Source organism: Cenococcum geophilum, assembly GCF_001692895.1.
Source record: "Cenococcum geophilum 1.58 unplaced genomic scaffold K441scaffold_10, whole genome shotgun sequence".
In the NCBI taxonomy this organism is placed as follows: domain Eukaryota; kingdom Fungi; phylum Ascomycota; class Dothideomycetes; order Gloniales; family Gloniaceae; genus Cenococcum; species Cenococcum geophilum.
In genome coordinates this window covers 2673779-2687105 of record NW_027137568.1, presented here as the reverse complement: position 1 = coordinate 2687105, position 13327 = coordinate 2673779, and positions in this window count along the sequence as shown.

The window sequence follows — 13327 nt, the reverse complement described above, 5'->3', positions numbered from 1 at the left end:
TCGCTAAGTCCTACTATGGTGGTACCTTGTGTACGCAGACGTGACCAAGACGCCTCGCAAAACGACTTAGAATTTTGAAGTTCTCGCCTAACAAAATTCCCCTATATGCATCCGCAATGCACCATACTCTTACAATTTACCACTTTGTATGGCCCCCGTTTGCAACAATTACAGCCTCGCAGCGCATCTACTTGCAGCCTTTCCCATTCCTCCTCAATATACTGCCGTATTTCCTCATCCGTCTTAGGAAATCGTTTACCCACCCGATACTTTAACAGCCGCTAAACGTTCTTAATCGGATTCAAATTAGGTGAATTAGCAGGCCATTTCGTCCTCCATAAGTCGTTGCGATCGTGTAAAAATTTCGTGGCTTTAGCTATATGGGAAGGCGCTCCGTCCTCCATAAGAATGACATTTCCTTTGCCTGCGTATTACTCAACCTCCTCTTTATATGCGTATATTATAGGAACCACGTGCTTCCTGTATACGTCTTCTGATATATTACCCCATTCCTTTTTAAACACCACCAATCTTCCCTTACTATATAGGGATATCGTCCCTTATATTATTCAGGAGCTATAGCCACAGAACTTAGGGAAGCAGCAGCTGTCTAAATACTTCTCCTTTGGCCGTTAAGTTATATATACTTTTCCAAAGCCTCCCGCTATAATGGAGGCTTTAACTATCTAGAGGACTTATGCCTATATCTATAGAGGCTAGTTATAGTAAACTAAGGCCTATATAAGACGTGCCTGCTTATAGGCCTTAGTAAAAAGAGGCTTCTCTATTACAGTATAGCGGTGGTCAGTGATGTCACTGGTCTGGTTGAAGTTTTAGTTAGTTAGTTAGTTACGCTTCTAAAATTGCAACCGGTTAGAGCTTTTTTTGGCTTCCGATTAGTTAGTTATAAAAAATCCCGCTTAACCGGTTAACTACCTAAACCAATTAAGTTAGTATAGGGCCTTGGTGTTAAGGTTTTGGGTAAGGCGTACAAGAGCTAGAGCCACTTAATTATTAAAGTTTACCCCCTTACTAATTTGAGAGCCCGTTTATATATTATATTGCACTTATTACGTTACACTTATTGCTTTATCCTTATTACCAATTACCCTTATTTTTACCTATTATTAACTTAATAGAGGCCTTTATTTTAACTGGTTAATTATTATATAATAGGGGCAGTAGTCTTATAGGTAGTAGCCGTTCTATAGGTAAGTGTAAGAGTACATATATTGGATCCCGCCACGCTTACGACAAGTTCGCAAGCACTCTCTGTCTTTTTGGCCGTATGGCGACGTGCGGGCGGGACACGTTACAATTGTGCTTGCGAACTTACTGGAGCCAGGTATGGTCCGTCGCTGGGTGGGTCGTAGGTTCGACTCCCGACGGTCGTATGCTTCGCTCTGGTACAGTCTAACGCGCATCCGTGCGAAGAGGCGTCGGCTGTGTCCGATACGGCTTGAGTTTCAAGCGGCCTTCGTTACTGGGGACTCCCAATATATGGTGCGACTCTTAGTGTGTGGACCTCCTGCGGCTTNGCGTTCGAGGACGAACGCGCAGAGGGGAGGGCAATTGTAAGAGTACATATATTGGATCCCGCCACGCTTACGACAAGTTCGCAAGCACTCTCTGTCTTTTTGGCCGTATGGCGACGTGCGGGCGGGACACGTTACAGTAAGGCTCCTGCCGTCCCTAAAAAGCGCGCCTATTAGTCTTCTTAAAGCTAAAAAAGGAAGCGTTAAAAGATAAAGCTAGATAAAGCTTTAGTAGAGCCTCTTACCTATTACGAAGCTAAGTTTAACTCCGCGCTAGAGCCTATAGTAAGCTAGGCCTCTTAGTAAAAGTAATTTAAAGTCTACGGCTAATAGTATAGGCGTTATAATGAGGTTATAAGGAAGCGCGGAGGCTATATAAAGAAGTCGTATATATAGGAGGAAGAGAAGGGATATATAATGGTTTACGAAGCCACGGGCGTTTAATATTACTACTGCTGCTACTACCTAGATTAGAAGAAGGACCTAAAGTATAAGCCTTTTAGTAAGTTGCTCTGCTCTCTTATAGATATTAGCTGATTTTAGGGTAGCGCTTAATAGTAATTTAACAGTATTAGGTTATTAGAAACGATTTTATTACATTAATTAGTATGGTAAAGTAATTTCACTTAAAGGCGCGATTATAAAATTTATTAAGTAGTAGGATTATATTTAGAAGGCCTAGTTTAAAGCTTTTAAGCTTTTACTAATTTAATAGCTTATATCACGGCACTGACCTGACGCATACTGTTTCATACTGTCTTGTACTGTTTCCTACTGTTGGCTGGCCCACCACTAGCGACTTGGCGGCCGGCCCTACTATTTGTATACAATACCCCCTTTCCACCTTCTTCCCCTCTTCATACCACAACGTAGTTATTCAGTCTACTTCATTGCAGCACTATGACAGCTTATATACTGTTACGTTGCGTTTTACCAGATTAAAAACGCCTACTTTATTAAATTAATTTAGCATCTAAATAAAGGTCTTACTAAATTACTTCTTACGCGAAATATAGTACGTAGATAGGTAATAGGAGAGTTTAAAAAATAGAAAAGGTAACTATGGGAGGACTTATACTAAGCTTAATTAAGTATCTATTTATCCTTTAACTTATAGATATTACTAAATTACTACGCTATTATTGCGATAGTTGCCTATTATATTAATTGCGATAGAGTATGCTAGATAAAGCTTCTTAGATTATAATAGCTTAAGGGAGAGTATAGCGGCGCTAATATAGCCTAGATAGTTCTTAATGTAATTAATAAGTATAGAATTAGCAGTTATCTTAGGTATTTTATGCTTAATAACGCGTTAAGTAATAATATAGCTATTAACTTAATTCTTAAGACTCTTTACCCCTGGATAATAGCCAAGTAGTAGAAACGTTATTATATTTAGTGTCTTAGCTATATAGTTAACCTAGCTACCTAGGCCTTTCTTCTAGGTAAGACTACGGATACTACTTTAGAGGAGCTTAAGTTGGCGTATAGTAGGTAGGATTTTAATACTATTATAGCAATTTAGAGAAAGTAAGGAGCGCTTAGTTAACTGTATAATATAATAAGGTATATTAGGATGTCGCCATAGCGTTATAAGGAGTTTAAGAAAATTATAATTAGTGGAGAGTAGGTAGAGTTTAATTAGCTTAAGGTAAGTCCTATTACCTCCCTATAACGTAATAAGATAGGCATTTAATTAGCTATAGTGCTAGATTATTTATTCCCCCGGGCTAACTACGGTCGCAATATTATTAATATTCTAACTTTTTACTCTATAGTTAATTTAAAGCAATTTAACCTAGTGGAACTTATACTTTAGCTCTATTATATATACTATTAACTATAAATAATATATCTAAAACTTCTATAATAACTATATGCTAAAACGCGGCGAAGGTATAGAAAATAATACCCTTATAAATTACCACTGGTTCCTACTTAAAAAGCTCTCCTTTATACTATAACCCTTCTATAAGGCAACTATATATAGCTAAGACTATAAATATACGCTTTACTATTAATTTACTATAATAGATTGGCTTCTTAGATGTCTATTTAATATAAAGGAAGATTTTAAAGAACTATAAGAGAAATACGGTAGCAGTAAGGAATATACCTACTTAAAAGCTTTAGCTTTTGCTTTATAGGAGAAGTATAAGTAGTACTATAAGTACGCAGATAAGAGCGCTGCCTATTATACTATATAAGTTCTTCTTCCGGATAAGAAATAGGTATAGTTTAAGTAATAATTTAAGGGCGATAAAAAGAAGAAGTATTAGCTTTATGGCGACCCTAAGGATCCTAAAGATTTTGGTATATAAGGCCTTATAGAGGAGCTCTAGTAGGAGGAATATAAAGGTAAATATACTACTGCGGCCGCTTAGCAGTTATCTACTATAGAGTATATACTTAGCAAGACTTTTAGCGGGCTATATTTGTATAAGAAAATTAAATCTATACCTATAACGGGACTAGCCCAGTTACAGTAGGAATGTCTCGGTGAAACACTCGATAGATGAATTCCGACGCTTTGACCAAAATCTGCCAGATCAATTGAATTACCGAAGTCCGTCGATGACCGCGTGCGTATGTGCGCACGCATTGACCACCAAGCCCCTAACTATTTAATTATATGATTCTCTTGTTATTCCTTTCTCTTCTTTACGCAACGTCTTATTCTTAGCGAGAACTATATACCCTTAGATTTAGATAGAATTTATATCATTCCTTTAAATCTTCCCTAAAGTCTCTTTACGCCCTTATACTACGTTGCGTTAATACTAATACCCTTAAAATAGCAAACGAACTTAAATCCGCCACGATAACTATTATAGCCCTAGTTAGGGAATAAATAACTATAATGCAATAGTTCTTTATAGATGCCTTAGCCTAGCAATAAACTATACTAGAAGCTTAATATTAGTAATTAATTAAAGTAATACGCAAAGAACTCTATAACGCTAAAGTACTCACGTTAAAGACCCTAATAGTAACACCTATAAACGAAATTAAAATAACTATATATAAACCCTAAACTAGTAATAGTAGCTTAACCTATACCTATAACAAACCTAGTACTTACTACAAAATCTAAAAAGCTCCCTAACCCTCTAATATTTAATAGAAATTGAAATAACCTATATCCCTTTATAACTAAGCTCCATTTTAAACTTTTAATAAACTATAATTAATACCCTACCAAAGCTAGTAAGATTAGCTATAAAATGTCTCGTTTAAGTAAAGACGCTATACGAACTATAGACCCATTCTTCCGTAACGGCACCTTTATTAATTTTAAAATCTTTATCTCTCTACTAAAATAAACGTATAATAACGCCAGCCGCGAATATATAGCTGTTACTAAACTTAAAAACTTATAATAACGGAACCGAGACTTTACTAGCTTCTTTTCGGAATTTTTAGGCCTTATTAGTAAACTGGATTAGAATAAAGCCGCTAGAGTTACTACCCTCCGTTAAGCTATTTCGGATAAAATTAGAGTATAGTTAGTAGGCAGAGAACTGCTAAAGGACTTACCCAAATTTACTATAATATATTAATAAATTAATAAGGACCTTTAATATAACAAACAGACTCGTTCCCTAAAGCCAACTATACCTTACGTTTAAAACTCTATAAAACCGACTTATATCCTAAAGCGCGATCCATCTCTAAGACCTAAAAGCCCTATATATAACCCTATAGACCTTAACGCCACTTAATTCTATATACCCTTAGGAACTAATAAACAAAGAACANAAGCCGTAAATAGAGAATATTTTAGATATAGAAAAAAGGGACATATTTAAAGGGATTACCAAACTTACCCTTTTAAAAAGGTCCGCCGTAGCTCCTCTTAGTCCTTAAGTCGCGCTTATTTCATAAATTATACTTATTTTATAAATTATACTTAGTCATTATAAAGCGTCTTACCTTTAATTAATTTAGAAAACAAATTGTCCTAGGGCTAAGTCGCGCTTTAGGATAAGAAGTGGAAGAGTATAAATGTCTAGGCTCTTTTAGCGCTAATATATAACACAACTCCCTTAATATACTCGGTAAAATTTAAATACTTAGAAAATAGAAGGAAGTACGAATCCTTATAGATAGCGGAGCTACTAGTATAGGCTTTATCAATACGAACTACGCGAAAACTTAACGCTTAAATTTAAAGAAACTCGATAAGCCCTAAGGCCTACGAGGCTTTAATAGTAAGCCTTTAATATATAGCGAACTAATACACTACGCTCTTATAAAGATGCGGATAGGCAAACACCTTAAATACGTTTCCCTATTTATAACACCCTTAAAGTATTATAAGGTAATACTTAGATATAGATGGCTGAAACGACATAACCCTTTAATTAGCTAGGTTAAAGAAACACTAAAATTCCGTACAATCTACTGCTGAAGTTATTACTTAAAATACTACTTACCCTACGAACATGTATATAACTATTTGAATTTAATATAATATAAATTACCCTTACTACAAACCTTAAACTAATATAATAAAGTTATAACTGCTAATCGCGGAAAAGAATGTGAAGATAATATATTAAAACCTCTTAAAATTTGTATAATATAAGCCGCACCCTTTTATTCGTTAGCAAGAAAATAAGACTATAAGATCTTTACTATAACACTAAAAGATATTAAGAAGGCGTTAGAACCGAAGTAATATATTAACCCCCAACCTCTTATACCTAAAGAATATTATAATCTAATTAATACGTTTAAGAAACAATTTGTAGACCAACTACCCCCGCATTAAGATGAGTACAATTTTAAGATAGAACTTGAACCTAGTATAACGCTAAAGTTCGGCCCGTTATACGGTATATTATAAGAAGAGCTGCTTATAATGTAATAATACCTCAAAGAGCACCTAAAGAAAGGATTTATTCGCCCTAGTTAATTACTATTCGCCTTACCTGTACTATTTATTAAAAAACCTAAAGGAGGCTTAAGATTCTATGTTGATTATTAAGCCCTAAATACGATTATAATTTAAAACTAATATCCAATTCCTCTGCTTTAAGAAACGCTTAACCGCTTAGCGAAAGCATAATACTTTACAAAGCTTAATGTAGTCGCTGCCTTTAATCGAATCCGTGTTTACGAAGGAGATAAGAAGTATACGGCTTTCTATATACAATAGGGACTTTTTAAATACCTAGTAATGCCGTTTAGCGTAAAAAACGGTTCTAGTATATTTTAGTAATACGTTAATAATACGCTTCGCGAATTCTTTAATATATTTATTACCGCGTATATTAATAATATCTTAATCTATTTGTCTTCGCTTTTTAAGCATTAAAAGCACGTTTAAATGGTCCTTAAACGCCTATAAGACGCGGGCTTATAATGCGACATTAAGAAATATAAGTTCTATACGTCTAAAGTTATATACTTAGGCCTAATTATATCCTATAACGGAATTAAAATAGACCCTAAAAAAAATTGCTGCGATTATAAACTAGGAAAGTCCTAGTAGTATATAAAACATCTAAGGATTTCTAGGATTTGCAAATTTCTACCGTCGATTTATTAATCACTTCTTAAAAATTATTTAGCTATTAGTAAACTTAATAAGGAAGAATATAAGATTTAAATAGACTACTAAATATAAATAAGCTTTTAACGACCTAAAATATTGTTTTATAACTACTCTAATTCTTACCTACTTTAATCCAGACCTTAAATATATCGTTAAATTAGACTTATCTAACCATATACTAGGAGGAGTATTATCGCAGTATAATAAGAACGGCAAGCTACGCCCAGTAGCTTTTCTTTCCCAGAAACTTACCCCTACTAAATTAAACTATGAGATATATAATAAGGAACTACTTATAATTATTAGATGCTTTAAACAATGGCGCCTAGAACTTAAAGGATTATTATTCCTAATACGCGTATTAACGGACTATAAAAACCTGCAGTACTTTATAACTATAAAGCAATTAATATAACGCTAAATTCGTTAGGCTGAATACCTTTTATAATTTAACTTTAAGATTATATACTAACCTAGCAAACTTAATTAGAAGCCTGACTTATTAACATAATAATTATAGGACTTACCTATAAACGCCTCTAACGAACGGATTATAAATTAATTATAAATTCTACTACCCCCTAAACGCTTTAAGAAACTATACCTTATATTCCTAGACGCGAAGCTTAATAGAAATAAATTAGAAATTAATAAGTGGAATATGGAAATTAATAAATTAATAGAGCACGAATATAATAATAATAATAATAATAATAATAATTCATTGCTTAACGTCCGATTCGGATCCCTATTAGGCCCACGCGGACTACTCCTTATTTACATATAGGGAGAAAACTCTATTTAAGAAAAATGAGAAAACCCCGTAATCCATCTCCCCGCCTTTAGGACTCGCCTATTTAGCGCCTATAAGTCGCCTATGGTGCTCTACTACCTTACTATTTAACCTCCTTGGGAACCACTACTGCCGTAACAAGCCTACGGACGTGCTAGTATTACAAACTATTACTCTACTACTGTAGAGTTACTAGGGGGCACTTGCTGCTCGCCCCCTTGCCTTTTATTACCATTTCCCTTATAACCTAAAACTAATTTAGCATATTTTAACTAATAAGCCACTGGGTAACCGCCTTAAGGCCTTTTTATATTAAGAGCAGTGTATTATAGTTCTCTGTGCCAGCTGCTAAGAGTATTATTTCTTAATTAGTGCGTAGGGGGTATAGCAGTATTACGTGTTTTGGTGTCTGTCTTAGCCAGCCATATTTGCATCTTGGGCTACCTACTAGGACACCTACCTAGTAAAGCCAATCTTTTAGTCCTATTATTCCTATTCTTAAGAGTATTACTATTATATTTTCTACCTTTATTAGGCCTTCTTGGAGCCCTTAGGTATTTACCCCCTATAGCGTTAACTATGCTATGGCTTGGGTTCGTCTTGCCTAAGTCAGCCTCTGTACCTTTGACTCCCATTCGCCTCTCTAGCGTTAGTCCAACCAGTATTGCATTGCGGTAGATGGTTTCCTAGCGTTCTTGCGTGTTCTACTTTGGCTCCTTTCTCTGTCTTGCTGTTGTCTTTACTGACCTCTTGCGCAGAGCACGAATATAAGAACGACCCCTAGATAGTAGATGTAATAAAAGTAATTTAAATAGGGAAACGGCAATATAAGGATATTACACTCGCTAAATGCGAAATCCGTAATAATCGGTTGTACTATTAATAGAAGATAGTAATCCCAAACTCCAAACCCTTACGATTTAAGATACTCGAATTTATATATAATTCCCTAGTAGTAGGGCATCCTAGCCGTGTAAAGATCTATAAGATTATCTAATGAATATACTACTAGCCTATAATGCACAACTATATACGAAAATACGTTTAAGTATACAGAATGTGTATACGTGGAAAGACCTCTTATGTAAAGAAGTAAGGAGTACTTTAACTATTGCCAATTCTAATGCAAAGATGGCGAGATATCTTAATTAACTTCGTGGTTAATCTACCTAACAGTAATAGGTTTACGAATATTATAGTAGTTATTAACCGTCTTATAAAAATGCGACATATAATTCCTATGGACTTAATTAATGTAATATTAGTAGCCGAATGTTTTATTAAGTACGTCTTTAAGCTACACGGACTTTCTAATTTGATAATATCTAACCGCAAAAGCCAGTTTATTTTAGACTTTTAGTAAACCCTATATAAACGATTAAGTATATAAACACGACTCTTAACTATATTTTATCTGGAGATAGATAGTTAAACTAAAATTGCGAACGTAATTATAAAATAATACCTATAAATATACTGCTCCTACCTGCAAAACGACTAGGAAAAATAGCTACCATTAGCTGAGTTTACTGCAAATAATATAAGAAACAAATTAATAGGCGTAATGCCGTTCTACGCAACTTACGGATAAGACCCTTAACTTAGATTTAAACTATAACCCGAAATCAATATAATAGGACCTATAATTAAGAGAATTTAACTAATTAACGCGTATAACTTCGCTAATTAAATAAAGTAGTTAACGGAACTATTATAAAGTAAATTAGCGTACGCTTAAATAGTATAGGAATAGCATGCAAATAAAGGACGAGCTCCCGCGTGGGACTTTAAGGAAGGTAATATAGTTTACCTAAATATACGAAACCTAAAGACTTAACGACCTTTAAAGAAGCTAGACTAGAAGTTTATAGGCCCGTATTAAGTTAAGAAGAAACTAAGCCTATACGCTTATAAACTTAAACTGCCAACTAAGATAAAAATACATCTAATATTTTACGTAAACTTACTATAACCCTTAAAGGGTAAACCTATAACTTATAAAGTACCACTGCTACCTCCTATAATTGTTAATAACGGCAACAGTTTTTACTTTATTAACTTAATTAATAATATACAATAGAAGATATAATCTAAACGATTTAAACTTCTCGTTAAATGGGAAGGATATAAAATATAAACTTAAGAAACCTATAACTAGATTAAGACCAATGCGCCTTCCCTAGTAAAAGAATTCTATAAGGACTATCCTTTGCGGCCTACTCTAGCTAGATAAATATAATATAAAAGTAAATAATTGCCACCTAATATAAATACACGAAACACGATAGCAAGAAGCTTAAAATTAAAAAAGACTTAAAATACGTTATAACGTTTATAATACGATCACGTAACACGTAAGATGTTAAGGAACTTTAACCGGCGGTTAAAATTGTCTAATTAGTTAGATCCGCCTTGCTAAGACCTACTACAAAGATATTAGTTCCGCTTACCGCCTTAACTAAGCTAATAGCGATTTTTTATCCCGGGGATAGAAAATCCTAATTGGTCTATTTAACGATAGAATTAGTAAAACCCTATACCACCACCTAATATAAAAACATAACACGCGATAAGTTATAAGTCTTAACTAAAATTAAATTATTTGGACCTTTAGCTAAAAGGGGGGGTACTGTAACGGGACTAGCCCAGTTATAGTAGGAATGTCTTAATAAAACACTTAATAGATAAATTCCGACGCTTTAACCAAAATCTGCTAGATTAATCGAATTACCAAAGTCTGTTAATGACCGCGTGCGTATATGCGCACGCATTGACCACCAAGCCCCTAACTATTTAATTATATAATTCTCTTGTTATTCCTTTCTCTTCTTTACGCAACGTCTTGTTCTTAGCGAGAGCTATATACCCTTAGATTTAGATAGAATTTATATTGTTCCTTTAAATCTTCCCCGAAGTCTCTCTACGCCCTTATAATACCCCTTATAAAAGCTAACGCCTACTAAAGCTATATATAAGCAGAACTAGAACCTAATTCGGATCCTTTAGCTTATTGGAATTTGCTATATTTTTTATAGCTAAAGCTTACCTAATTCGCTCTTAATATACTAGCTATACTACTTATAAGCGCTAAATATAAGAGAGTATTTAGCTTTATAAAACACCTTATTACTAACTTTTATAATTGCCTTAAAGCTAATATTGTTAAAGTAAACGAGTGCTTAAAGTCCTAGTATAGGCGCCTAAAGCCTAAGGCCTTTTAGTGAGGCGTTAATCCTAATGTTAACAATTTATATAAGAAAGAAGCTGCTGCTAAAGCTGCCACTAAAGCTACTACTAAGAAAGATTTTAATATAACAGGTAATGCAGATAAGGAAAAAGATAAAGAAAATAAGGAAAAGGATAAGGAATAGGATAAGTAGGAAGGGGAGCTTAATAAGAACGATTGCGATAATAACAACAATAAGAGCGATAAGGGAGATGCTATTAAATATATAGTTATTAATGATTAATTTAACTTAATACTATACTAAGACTTATAATATTTCTAATCTTATTTAGTTTATCTGGTTTAACCGGTTGGGTAACTAGTTAGGGCTTTTAAATGGGCTATTAGTTAGTTACGGGGGCAAAATTTATAACCAACCAGACCAATTACATTACTGGCGGTGGTATTACTCCTTCTTAAATATAGCATTTAGCGTACGCCTATAAGCTTATATTCTCTCTAATTTAGTAATCTTTTTGTATATTATATGGTGGTAGTATACGTTAATTATAGACAACTTTATACGCAGCTTTAAAATTAGCCTCCTAGTTAAAACCAGAAGCTATACTTTGCCTTTAATACTTAAAGAACTCCTTAAGATCCTTTATGCGATTAATACCCTATAGACGGTATATTAATAATATAGGTAAAAATAATAAGAATAATTGGCTTACTAGTATAGGAGTAATTTACCAATTTAGTATAGTGGTGTGATTTGGCCCCCTAGATTTAACATCTAGATTAGGCGTAGCTTTGGGAGAGCCTAGGCCTTCTATAGTTATATAGGTTGGTCTAAAGCCCTTAGAGTCTTTAATAACTTAGGTAACACTAATAGACATACAATTTTCCTTTAATATACTCTTTTTTTTATCTTCTTACTGCTTAATTCTAACTAATTGTGACTGACTAACAGACTAATAGACTAACAGCCTAATAGCACTATTAACTTTCCATCTAAGAGACACCGTACCCTCCTATATATTTTATGGCATTTTATATAGGGACAATAACAAGCTTTTTAGATTAGAAGTCTGGTGCTCTAATATAGAAGACGTATAGGAATAATCTAGAACTGCGATAGAACGACTAAGATAAAGAAGCACGGGCATATTAGCGACTGGTGCGCAGCCACCACTATAAAGAATAAACCAATAATACTTGCTAAGCTCTCTATACGGGAATAGTAGTCGGCAAGTAGCGATAAGAAGGTAAGTACGTAGTATAGTAAGATAAAGGATAAAAGAAAGGACTATGGTACACCAGGAACGGTAGAGGAAAGTCTTTTATATTTTATTTACTATATTTATAATAGTCTATACTATTATTCTCGCATTTATTAGAGCTACTTTTAAATTTATAATAATGGCGATAGTACTAGTAAAGGGATTATTAGGAATGTTAGGCCTATTCTATAATAGTAGTAAGGGCGCTAAAAAGGGAGAGAAAAGTAAGCAGCCTATTAAACCGTAAAGCTCTCCTAAACTAGGGCATGCGATACTAACCCTAACTTCTATAACGTTAGGGACTAATAACCCTTAATAGATAGAGGATAAGGGTTATAAGGTCCACCTACCTATCCCTAGAGAAACTGTAGGTCTATTACCTTCTACTAGACCACTAATAGAATAAGATAAGGTATATATTATGGCCTAGCTTATACTAGCTCTAGGATCCCCTAGGATCCCTTACTTTATAGGATAAAACGTATTATAATTTATTAAATAGTATAAGCGGCTATATATCTAGCACTATATTATGGATAATAAGAAGTATTAAGGACTTCTAAAGTATTGTAACTATTAAATAGGGATATAGATCTAAAGTCTGCCTAAGTTTACTATTAGTAACTAGATAGAAATTATAGGAAAGCTTAAGATAGACTATTAAGAAAGTAATTACTTTTAATAAGTTAAAACGGTAGAATTCTTAAAAGCCTATATACTGTAGTGTAGGAATAATCCACTTAGTAGTATATATAAATACCATAGGCAGTTTATGTTAATCTCCTAGAAGGTTACTAAGGCTAGTAATTTAGAAAACTGTAAATAAGGGTACTAGTTTATAAGAGGACTTTTATTTAAATACTAAAGATATATAATAACTAAAATAGGAGCTAACCCTAATAGGTAAGAGTCTTTACTTTTACCTGCTAAGGAGAGCTATAGAAGACAGGCTTAATTCGCATAAAGGCGCTAATTAGTTATTAATAA